The 13,167-nt window shown below is 34.0% G+C and overlaps 1 protein-coding gene across 2 annotated transcripts in view; it reads left to right on the top strand.

The window, feature by feature from the left end:
* LOC106869465 (uncharacterized) overlaps window positions 1-13,167 on the top strand; it is a 75,973-nt gene that overhangs the window by 31,936 nt on the left and 30,870 nt on the right. The window contains exon 1 of one of the 2 annotated variants that reach the window (XM_089358716.1): window positions 12,816-12,839. The exons of the other annotated variant lie outside the window; for it this stretch is intronic. The gene's annotated coding sequence lies outside the window, so the exon portion shown is untranslated. Of the gene's footprint in view, window positions 1-12,815; window positions 12,840-13,167 lie in introns of those variants that run through there. 2 annotated transcript variants of the gene reach the window in all.

Raw genomic sequence — 13,167 nt, 5'->3', positions numbered from 1 at the left:
TCGACGTCGTAAGCGACGGAGTGCCAACAAGAACAGGTGCCCAAACATTGGTTGCATATGTAGAGCTTGCAGAAAGATACTGCAGTGCTGCAAACTTTAATTTGGGAAGTTGAAGGAGACAGCTTTGATATGTTGTGGTGCCTCATTCGGGGATTTGTACTGCTTTTAATATTGTTTGGTGTCAGTACTCCAAAAACCTTTCAGTTGTAAATTATTGCATTTCTCTCTTCTTTCTTCTCTTTCGGGAATAAGTAGTATTAAAATATTTCAACTTCTCTCACCAATTAACCTGTTCCATATAAGCAGTGTTTTTGTGTTGGACAATGCTTTTACAAATTCTGATTTTGGGGTTGAAGATGTCTTTGATTGCGTATCCAGTTTGTTGTGGGGCTGATAACAAAATGATTGAAATCTTTTCATCTGCTAACCTGTATATGGCATCAGGTTCTTCTGTTTGTTTTCTAGCATCATTCATATTATTTATCTTTGATGTCTTCAGAATGATCTTCATTGAAAGTGAAAGTAGCTATTCTGATAGCTGAGATATGTCTGAGAGAGCCAATTCAAACAGTATTCAAACACACACACACGCACACATGCAAATGTGTGTGAGAGAGGTGACTGTGTGGTAAGTAGCTTGCGTACCAAACCACATGGTCCTGGGTTCAGTCCTACTTTGTGGCACCTTGGGCAAGTGTCTTTTGCTATAGCCTTGAGCTAACCAAAGCCTTGTGAGTGGATTTGGAAGATGAAAACTGAAAGAAGCCCATCATCATTGCCATCGCCTAACGTCCGCTTTCCATGCTGGCATGGGTTGGACGGTTTGATTGAGGACTGGCAAGCCAGAAGGCTGCACCAGGCTCCAATCTGATCTGGCAAAGTTTCTACAGCTGGATGCCCTTCCTATATATATATATATACATACATATATATATATATATATGTTTGTGTGATTGAGTTTGCCCCCCCCCCCCATCATTTGACAACCGATGTTGGTGTTTACGTCTCCATAACTTAGTGGTTTGGCAAAAGAGACTAATAGAATAAGTACTTGGCTTACAAAGAATAAGTCCTGGGGTTGATTTGTTTGTCTAAAGGCAGTGCTCCAGCATGGCTGCAGTCAAATGACTGAAACAGATAAGAAAATAAAAGAATCATTTAACATCTGTTTTCCATGCTGGCATGGGTTGGATGATTTGACAGGCACTTGCAAGCCAGAGAGCTGCACCAGTCTCCAATTGTCTGTTTTGGCATGGTTTTTATGGCTGGATACCCTTCCTATCACCAACCACCCTGTAGAGTTCATATAAATATATCTTTTATCTGTTATTTTTTTACTAGTTTCAGCCATTAGACTGCAGCCATTTGTCTGTTTTGGTTTGCTTTCTATGGCTGGATACCAATCCCTAATGCCAGCCACTTCACAGAGTGTACTGGGTGTTTTTTTTTATACATGGCACCAGCACAGGTGCTCTTTACATAGCACCAACAGAGATGCTTTTTACATGACAACATCATGGTGTGGCACCTTCCTATATAAAAATCTTCCAACTTTAGTTTTTAGAAGTCTTTGAATCAACAGATATTAAAAATCTGTTTTTGCTGAATTCTATCATTACTGAAGGCTAGATTTTCTTCTTTATTTGTTCATTTTAAAAACTTTTTATACCTTGCATGTCAGTGAAAGCTGTCTCATTTCACAGGTGGTCAATTACATTCTGTCTGTCATGTCATTGACCAGTTGAGAATATATGTATATTTTTAGTTCAATACACAGCTTTTATTGCACATTTTATCACCTGTCTTCTAGTTTGACTGCCACTAGTTTCGGCTGAACTTATTTTGTTTGTAAGTAATCAACAACTAACATAACTGAAATGAAATTTGCTTCCTGAAGACTAGGAAGGACTAACTAAAGCTTAATTGTTAATTGCTTCACCATATAATAATTAACTTTCATCTATCAACATTTGTCCTTTTCCTAGCCATTGGTTTTAATGTTGTTGTCACTCCTCTTATTGGGTTATCTTCATTTGGTTCCAGGCACATAGATGATTAACGTTTCTACCAAATTCTTTCACTTTACTATCTTCCATGATTTTTCTGTTATTATTAAAAATGGTTTTATCCATTGTTATTTCATTCACTATTAAAGGGACTGCTTAGAAATAGCTATTTTGTCGCCTGAAAGAAATCCAGTCTCCAACAAATGAGCTTTTCTTAATGTTATTTTTACTCTTGGTTTTGTTGTTTACTAGATTAAAAGTTGTAAATTATTTTCCTTGTTTTTTGCATCATGTGAAAATATTCATATGTCTCTCTTTTCTATTTCAAACACTATGGTTCATAACTTGATTTGACTAGTAAATTTTATATAATTGATATATAAAACCGAGATGCTTCATTTCTGTAACAATTTCTTGCATCTTTAGTTTGGTGATTAATGTTCAGTTTTCTATTTTTATTTGTGAGCTGTCACTTTGATTACCGAACATTGGTAACATTCTTCTAAAAGCAGAATATGCTCAGTAGGAAAAAAAATTAAATCACTGTGACATCTAAGTAATGTAAACTGGGACTATTTCTGCAAATCGTGCTTTTATCTATAATTACATACACATACGTACATGCATACATACATATATATATATATATATATATATATATATATATATATATATATATATATATATATATATATATATGTATGTATACATATACATACATATATATACACACACACATAGATATATTTCCTTTGTGGAGATATAAAATTTATCAGGAAAATAATTTGAGTTGTTTGTAGTTATATAAGATTATTTCTTTTCTTTTTGGTTTTTACTGTAATAGATTGTGGTAAAGAATGTGTTGTAAGTGTTGGAAATCGGTTCTGTGTTACAATGAAATTAATTCATGTTTAACAAGTTAGTATTATCTTTGTCTCTAGAAAATGAAAATGCTTATACATCTGCTCCCTCAATCGAAATCTGGTTTGAAAGCCGTTAGACATGCTAGGTGTCACATGTCCAGTGTTAATGTAAAAAGTCAAACCTTCTATAAATTTTAGAATTAACAATGATTTACACATTCCTGTATATATGTGTTATTAAAACGGAGTCAAAGATGTTGGTAGTTGTAATTCATCCAGTTTTAAAAAACAAAGCACAGGACTGGCTGTGTGGTAAGAAGTTTGCTTCCCAACCACATGGTTCAGGGTTCAGTCTCACTGCATGGCACCTTGGGCAAGTGTCTTCTACTATTGCCTTGTGCTAACCAAAGCCTTGTAAGTGGATTTGGTTGATGGAAACTAAAAGAAGCCCATTGAATATATGCATGTGTATGTCTGTTTGACTCCTCTCCCTTCACATGCTTGACAACTGGAGTTGGTGTGTTTATGTCCCCATAACTTAACAGTTCAGCAAAAGAGACTGATAGAATAAGTACCAAGCTTTACAAATACACACACACACACACACACACACACACACACCCACACACACCCATATATATATATATATATATATATATATATATATATATATATATATATATATATATATATAAAATACTGGGATTGACTCAAAATTCTTCAAGGCAGTGCCCCAGCATGGCCGCAATCTAATGACTGAAACAAGTATAAGTTAAAAGATAATAAAAATCAGTATTCAGCAATTCCTGCTTTACAAAATGCATCTTCCATTACAACTTCCATTTTTGATGTCCATCTTTGAAATATTTTATCTATGGAGGTGATTGAATCCTTTAATTTACAGTTTCAGACTGTTTTGTTCATAACTGAACTCTGTTTGTCAAATTAACTGGCCGATGACATAATTATGGCATATGGAGACTCCTTTTCTTGTTTAAATGCAAATCTGGTCTCTAAATGTACCAGGTGTTAGAACAGTGATTCTGCGAACTGCGAATCCATGTCTTGAACTTACTTGCTGTGTCAGTTTCATTATTACACATATTTTCCAGTTATTTATTGTTTAAAATTTACTTTAGATTCCAGTTGGAAAAAGTAAATATTAGTTTGTTTTGTTTTGTTGGTTTGTTTGTTTTTTGGGGGGTTTTTTTTTTTTTGTTTTAATGTAGACTCTGGCAAGAAGACCATATTATGAAAGTGAGATCAGCATTTAATCAGTTGTGTTTCTAATGCTGACATTAACTGGGTAAAACCAATGGCTTTCACTCTACTTAGCTGTATCTCATTTCAGATTCTCTTTTGATGTCCAAAATGTTTGATATGTACTCTCAATTTCTACTAGCTTTCCTTGTAGCCATAAAATATCTTTTTTGTCTTTTAATATTTATTGTCAGCAAAAAAAAAAAAAAAACCCAACAAATACAGGATAAAAAAAGACCCCCCCCCCACTCCTGAACAATCTCTTTGATCCTTTTCAAAGTCCTACTATCTCAGCTTCCATTGCTCATCGTCTTGCATAATTTTCATCTTGCTTTGTTTCAGCAGTAATGGGTTCCATACTTTCTATTGTCCATGAAACACAATATTTCTGCCAGATGTATCATATAGATTACTGCTACACAAACATAATCCATTTGTTTTGAAGTTTTCTAAATGTCTGACAGTCAATACAGGTTCTACTTCATTTACTGTTGTTGCTTTTTGTCATTTTGTTGCTTAATTTCACTTCCCCATCACAACATATTGTATCCTACCAATTTCCAAGCGAGTACTGTTTATTTTATGCATGCATTGACAATAGATGTTAAAATCATCTCTATAATCTATATCATTATTTTCTCTAACTTACTAATAAAAATCATTGATAAAATGATTATTATCTTTTAAAATTATTTTTATCAGTTTTTCTCCTTGTAGGATTGGTTCAAACAAGTCTAGCCATCCTCTTATGGCTGCGCTTGTTTGAAACTTGTTAGACTTGTTTTGACAGCTTGCCCAATAGAGACTATTTCTATTATAATGATGAAAACCATTTAATAGTAGTACAGACAGTGTTAATTGTTTAAAAATAATATATCTATAGTTTGAATATTTTCAAAACATACGAATTATGTTGAGTTTGTGTTGCTGTTGAGCAATCTCATTCAGTTCGGTTTGATTAATTACTTCTTTGCTAAAGCTCTGTTCAAATTCATTGAAATAACTTTATCATATCCAGCCCACCAGACAGATAATGATTCACTCTTGTACATACGTTGTTACATTACATAATGTAATACAGTCAAGCTATTCAGGTTCAAGTACTGTCTCTCATCTTTCGTACTCCTTCTGGGGAGTACGATCTTCTATTATCTTAGCCCTTTAGCATTTAAGCCAGCCATATCCAGCCCAAATATTCTACTTGTTTTATGCTCAAATTGTCAAGATCGGGTCTCTTATATCTACCCTGCAATGTAATTCTAAAAATATTCAATCACATCATCAAAATCTCAAAGCCATGAGGAAAAGTATACTTAATTCAAAACATTGTGAATAAATAAGTATTATTATATTTGACAATAATCTGAGTGCTAATTGGTTAGGTGAGATGAAGATCAGTGCTGAAACGAGTGAAGAACTCCAAAGACAACTAGTTATTAATAAAAAGAATAATCTAGTGCTGTTATGGGCAGACTGCGAACTTTCTGAATGACATGCTTAATGAAAAATTACCTTGAATGTTTTTTAGTAGTGCAGCCCACTTGATGTTCAGTTGCATCTCATGCTCAAAACATGTATCATATATATATATATATATATATATATATATATATATATATATATATATATATACACACACACATAGATACATATGTTGCTTGTTTTGTCATGGTCATTAAAAGAGAGAGAGACAAAGATAGAGAGTAATTTTCTTATGACATTATAATTGTTATTTATCTTCAGGGCAGCTTTGATTGAAGAGATGAATGATCAAGGGAATTTTAACCAAGACCACCTAGCTTTTTGGGGTTTTTTTTAATAAAAATTTTCATGTCCCACTGTGTGACACCTTGGGCAAGTATCTTCTATAGCTGCAGGTCAACCGAAGGCTTATCGGTGGATTCAGTAGACAGTAACTGAAAGAAGCCCATCATGTGTGTGTGTGTATGTGTATCTCTTTATGTGTCTGTTTGTTCCCCACCACCACTGTTTGGCAACCAGTGTTGGTGTATTTATGTCCTCATAACTTAGCACTTCAGCAAAAGAAACCAATAAATTAAGTACCAATGCTTAAAAAAAAAAAATACTGGGGTCGATACATTTGGCTAAAAATTCTTCAAGGCAGTGCCCCAGCATGGCTGCAGTCTAATGACTGAAACAAATAAAAGATATCTAGGACTACATTGTCCAGTGTAGTTGAACAATATGGTGGCCCTTTCAGTGGTTAGGATGTGATTTAAACAAGATGTAGCTGCTATATCTAATTGTTTGAGCAATGCATAGAAGCTCCCTTGCTGAAGTACTGATATTGTGTTTAGTATTACTAATCTGTACACTCTAAACCACTTCTTAGAATATTTCCTGAGATCATCTGTATTTGTTATGACAACATTAATTTTCGTTGCACATTATGAAATGTGCCATAGGAAATATATAATAGTCATGTTACTTTGCAAGAATTTTAACATTTACACAACTTTAATTTTCTTTCTCTTCTTCTTTTTTTTTTTTTTTTTTTTCTTTATAGCGAAAGTGTTGTTGAATAAAAAGATACCTAAATTGTTAAAAAAACGATATTACATTTACATCAGTTGTGTTTTGATAATAGCCTTCAGTACTTATAAAATGTCATTAACAAATTCATCGTCTCTTGCACTTCTCCACCTTTTCTGGCAGCAATTATGGTATCGCAGAGTTAAATTGGTGGCTATGATTGTCATATTTTTAAAGATTTATCCAAATACAAAACTAGTTGATATAATATTGCTAAACCAAAGAATGGTACACAATCCTTACCCAGATATTTTGATTTTTATCTTGTCTGATACAATTTATGTATCTGTGATATTTTAGACTGTAGATTGTGATATTTAAGACTGATATTTAGAAGTGAAATATTTCAGAACATTTCTGTAGAAATAAATCATAATACACAATTTATCTCTATATATCACTATTGTATCCTCCTCCTCTTACAGATTGCTTTGGGTAGTTTTTTTTTTTTTGAACAGCCTATTTAATCTTGTTTTGTTTTCTTTTTTTTTAACTATATATTCTCAATCTAATATCTGTTTAGTTTCTTTTGTGTATAGAAGTTGGATTGGTGTTGAAATGTACAGGATTATTCTCTCTTTTCTTTCCCCTGCCTCTTTCTCTCTCTCTCTCTCCCACGCACATACACCCTTACATAGAATTTTATTTTTGTTCCATGCATGTATGGGTTTATTGGTTTTTATTTGCAAATTTGGATATTTACAAAAAGCAAAACTTTTTTTACAGTTAGATGCTCTCCCCACTGTTGACCATTCAGCCTTGTAAAAGTAAAACTAGCTGTTAGTGACGCAAATGTTAGCAAATAATGTTCCTTACTTAGAGTACAACTGTAGTACAGTTCGAACTATTGAATAGCATCATTTTAAAGCAATGTCATATAATGATACCTTCATATTAATATGGTTAAAGTTGATGTATGCTCTTTGTCAAATAGTCTATAAAACTACCAATACTTATAAGCTGGCACCCAACACCTTAGAGCCATTTCACTTCCTATGACCGTGGACTTTCCATCAGTATTTTGCTAGCCCTTATATTTGAATCCATTCAGGTCTGGAAGTAGAATCTGCTTTTACTAGTTTTCTTCTTCCTCACAAGACAAAAGAACATGGGATTGATTGTTCACATGCTTTTGATGCAATACTTATGAATTATATGTTACTCAAAAAACACAGTTACTGTGTTGTGAATATTTTATTTACAATTCTCTGTAAAAATTAGACATCCCTTCCCACCCCTCTCTCTCTCTCTCTCTCTCTCTCTCTCTCTCTCTTTAAACCAAAACAATGCAAGTTATATGAAACACTATAACTTAATGATTCGTACATTCACGTTCGTAAAACTTTTATCTATATTAGACAATGCTTTATGTAAACTATATTTATATGCATATGTATGTATATATATATATATATATATATATATATATATATATATATATATATATATATATATATATATATAATAGTGCTGCTCTGTCCTTGAAAAATAACGTACTAATCTCTGATTGCTTAAGTATCATTTGCCATAGCACTTAATATTTTTTGCATCTGAGCCACTATTTTCTGAAGAACTTGTAATCATATTGAGCTGTCTGATTTCTAATGCTCCCCAGCTGTTAACTTAAAAAAAGTTATTGTTCAAACCATGTCTTAGTGAGCATTCTGTCTCACCGATATTTCCTTTATTATATTCTATAAACTGTTCCTCCAGTGGTCAGTGTTTCTATATCCTTGAAGATACTTAATCACAATGGCAGTTTGATTTGCTCTTAAAGACAGTGTAATAATTTGAAATATTTTGCCTTTAAAAAACATAGAAAACTTGGTGCTTGTTATTCTATGCACTACCTTTGTTCAGTATCTTACAATCTGTTTTCTTTTTTATCATGAAATAACAAATCTATTTTATTCTTTACTCAGCATATACCATTTTATCTCAGCTATTTTTTGTACTTCATTATCTAAGTAGTTAACCCTTTAGCATTCAGATTACTCTGTCAAGAGTAATGCTTTATTTATTTGCATTTTTTTAAAAATAATCTATTATCATGTAGTTTTGAGATTTCAAAGATGTGATTGTCAATTTTTAAAATGACATCATAGTGTAGGTGAGAGAGGCTGGATCTGGCCAGCTTGCACAAAAAAAACAGTAGAATACAGTCATGGCCAAAAGTCTGGAACATAGGTCTGAAAATTAGAATTTATATATTAAATGCCCAAAGTTATATTTGGTCAGAGCGTATATTTAATTTTAAAAAATATATTTAATCTTTTAAGAAATGATCCAAACTCTTGGCCATGACTGTATTTAGGTTGGATATGAGTAGTTAACCCTTTTTGATACCAACCTGCCTAAAACCACCTTGGTGCCATGATACAAAATTTATGACTTAAAGTGATTTAAATTAAAAACTTGCATCAAAATGCTCAGTTATTTTTATAAATTATTTATTTTAAAAGTTTAACCAAAACAAAGACAGTGTATTTCAGTAGATGTGGAGGCATAGTGGCCCAGTGGCTAGAGCAGCGGACTCATGGTCATAGGTCATGGTTGCGGTTTCAATTCCCAGACCAGGCATTGTGAGTGTTTATTGAGTGAAAACACTTAAAGCTCCATGAGGCTCCAGTAAGGAGTGGTGGCAAACCCTGCTGAACTCTATCACCACAACTTTCTCTCACTCCTTCTTCCTGTTTCTGTTGTACCTGTATTTCAAAGGGCCAGCCTTGTCACAATCTCTGTGACGCTGAATCTCCCTGAGAACTACATTAAAGGTACATGTGTCTGTGAAGTGCTCAACCACTTGCATGTTAATTTCACAAGCAAGCTGTTCCGTTGATTGGAACAACTGGAACCCTCGTCATCATAACCATTAGAGTGCCTTAGTATTTCTATAGAAATATGGTAAGAAAAAAATTAAAGGTTAAAGAGTTAATCAAAGAGAAGTATGAATGTTGTGTGTTTTAGACTGTTGACATGACTTCTCCTCTTGGATATGTTATTAACTTCATAAACCCTGGCACTGTTCACATATTGGCTAAAGAACTTAACACAATGAGTCTTAAACATAGAAAAATGTGAGTAACTGCCATATTCATATCTGTTACATGATAGGGGGATGCGATGGCTGTGTGGTAAGAAGCTTGCTTCCCAACCACATGGTTCTGGGTTCAATCCCACTGCGTGGCACCTTGGCACAAATATAATTCTTTCCCAAATAAATAAATAGGTGCAGGCATGGCTGTGTGGTAAGAAGCTTGTTTTGTAACCATATGGTTCTAGGTTCAGTCCCACTGCGTGGCACCAAAGCCTTGTGAGTGGATTTGGTAGACAGAAACTGGGAGAAGCCTATCATATATTTGTATATTTTTGTGTCTTTGTTTGTCCTCTACACCATCGCTTGATAACCAGTATTGATGTGTTTACATCTCCGTAACTTAGCGGTTTGGCAAAAGACCAATAGAATAAATACCAGGCTTACAAAGAATTAAGTCCTGAGCTCAGTTTCTTTGACTAAAACTTTTTAAGGCGGTGCTCCAGTATGGCCACAGTCAAATGACTAAAACAAGTAAAAGAATTTTAAAAATGCAATGATATTGTTATACTCTTTATAAAGACTTGCCTGTCTTGTACAATAATTGGAAAGTTAGGTACCTTTTGAGTGTTGCACATCATGGAGGCAATGACAGATGACCGAGATATTTGACATCATGCCATGCTTGAGAAGACCCATCAAGCCAAGTGAAATCGTAGATGTGGAAAATACTAGTTTCACATTAATGGCACATGTGCCGGTGGCACATAAAAGCATCCATTACACTCTTGGAGTGGTTGGCATTAGGAAGGACATCAATGTCTGTATGTGTTTCTACAAACACACACTGATTCATGTTGTTGCATGGTATGAAGGTGATTGCAAATGACTATGACAGTACTAGAATAGACCCAGCCACCTGTGCAAGCATGATGAAATAGGCATTCAAATAAGAATAATAATAATTGGGATATATTATATGTATTTTCACCTAAACCTATTGTCCATTTTTCACTTGCTAATCTTCTACTTGTTACCCTTATCTATTTGATATACCATCTCATCTCTCCCTCTCCTATTCAGTTAGCTATGCCAGCCATGTAAAAATTGAAAATATTTAGATATTTCCTAAATATTAATTGCTAGCAAGGGCACGGTATTTCGCTTTGCTACCAAGTATATTAAAGCTTTACTTTTTGTGTTAGCAGTGCAATGTTCTCACTTTTAAGTTTATTTCTACAGATTTTTTTTTTTATAGAATTCAGAGCTAGCACCAAATATACAAATATGTTTATGTAAACAATGCAATCACAGACACACACACACACACACACACAAAATAAAAATAATAAGTAATGGGTGTTTATGCATATTTCAAGTGTTATTGCTCTTTCATCAGCACCCACATCCGACCCACATTGTAACTTTCAGTAGAGATAAACTTATGAATTAGATATTTCCATACTCAATCCCACCATTATCATTTTTATCTCTGCACCTCCATCTCCCATTACGATACCTGAGTAACGAGGGGTTGCATAGAATCTGCTGCGATCTGATACACCTTGCATTTACCTTCTTTTACTGCTAGCCATCACTCCTTCTCCCTCAGATCTCTCCTCTATTGCCATTCATCACTCTCTTGTCACTCTCCTGCTTTCTCTTACCAATTAACATCACCCTTCTAGACTGCCTGTCACCATTTCCCCTCTCACTTGTGCCTCTTTATTGACATCTTGTCATCCACCCATTTCCACAACTATGTGTGTGTGTGTGTGTGTGTGTGTCTCTCTCTCTCTCTCTCACCCAAACAAGTAGCAGCCATAGTGTATCTCCCATTACCCTTTGCCATTACTGTTTCTCTTCTATTACACCTTGCTTGTTTTCTTCCACCCTGTCACCCTATTTATCTTGTTTCCTCATCATACTCTGGCTTCTTTCTCTCTGTCACCCTAATATTCTGTAATCTCCTTCTCATGTACCCTTCTTATGGTCACATTGCCTTCGGTGAATGGAGACAATTTAGAGTAGTAAGAGTTTTTTGTTTATTTTGTTTCATTTTAGGGTCGCCTTTTTTTTGGTTTTTTCGGTATTGAACAAGGCAACCTCACTAATGCTGGTGTCACAATAAAATGCACCCTGTATGCTCTGTAGGGTGTCAGTGAACCAGCAAAAGTGTAGGAGCAAGAGGGTCCCTTTTTTTTTTTTTTGTCCTATTGAAGACATGACAATTCTGGATGCCAATAAAATGTACCCAACACTCTCACTAAAGTGATTGGTGTTAAGGACAGTATTTAGCTGCAGACTCTATCCTATCAAAAATAAAATGCAGATGTCTCTCATCCTGTCTCAGGGTTCAGTTACTCTGATTTAAAACTAACTGAAATAAATGACTTATCCAATTCATGCCAGCATAGAATGTGTACATAAAATACCAATGGTGATATATATATGTATGTATACACATATATATATTAATTGACCTACAAATGTAATTGCACTTTAAAAACATGAAATGAAACCCCATTTGTGCAGAAAAATTGACCTTTCTGAACTAATGATGTTCTGTTTTTTTTTTTTTTTGCATTGTATAATATATATATATATATATATATATATATATATATATATATATATATATATATATATATATACTTGTATTATTAATTTGGTATTTAATCTCTGCTGTATTCTATTTCCTCTCACTTCTTCACAAATGCTGGCTTGCAGATAAACAATGTGACCTACTTTTCTAATGTCTATCAATCCTGATGTCTTCCAGCAGAATTGATTCTTTTTTTTTCTCCCCCCATTTCTTCCTTGTCCACTCCTTTCTCTCGCTTTCTCCATCTCTTTTTGCTTTCTAACCCTGCATTTTCCATGCTTCTTCAAGCAGAGTATATCCTAGATTGTCTTACAAATTTATTACTGCTAATATTCATTTGAGCATTGCAGCTTTCATTGCTTCTTCAGAAATTTCTTTTGTTTTGTCTTAATTTTTTCTCTCTTAGTTGTTGTGAATCTGCATTTGGTTATTACTTATTTATTTTTGTTTTGCTCATCATTTCTTAATAGCCCGTGGTATTTGGAGTTCAGTTAATTTTTTTCACTTTACAGTGCAAGGTAATTAATTCTTGAGAAATAATTTTACAATACTTCTATCTCATATTTGTTAGAAGACATTCATTAGTTTGCATTATCAAATACTCTTGTTATTATAGTCTGTATTTTCATTTTATTTTAATGTGTAGCCACCTTTGTCGATCTGGTCATGTCAATAATGCCTATTTAAATTTTTGTTTAGGCGTGGCTGTGTGGTCAGAAGCTTGCTTCCCAACTGCATGGGATCAGTCCCACTGCATGGCACCTTGGGCAAGTATCTTCTACTATAGCTTCGGGCCAACCAAAGCCTTGAGTGGATTTGGTAGACAGAGACTGAAAGAAGCCTGTC

This window comes from Octopus bimaculoides, chromosome 10 (genome assembly GCF_046866305.1).
Source record: "Octopus bimaculoides isolate indiv1 chromosome 10, ASM4686630v1, whole genome shotgun sequence".
Taxonomy (NCBI): Eukaryota; Metazoa; Mollusca; class Cephalopoda; order Octopoda; family Octopodidae; genus Octopus; species Octopus bimaculoides.
The sequence above is the reverse complement of the archived record's forward strand: the minus strand, read 5'-3'. Positions and strand labels throughout refer to the sequence as shown.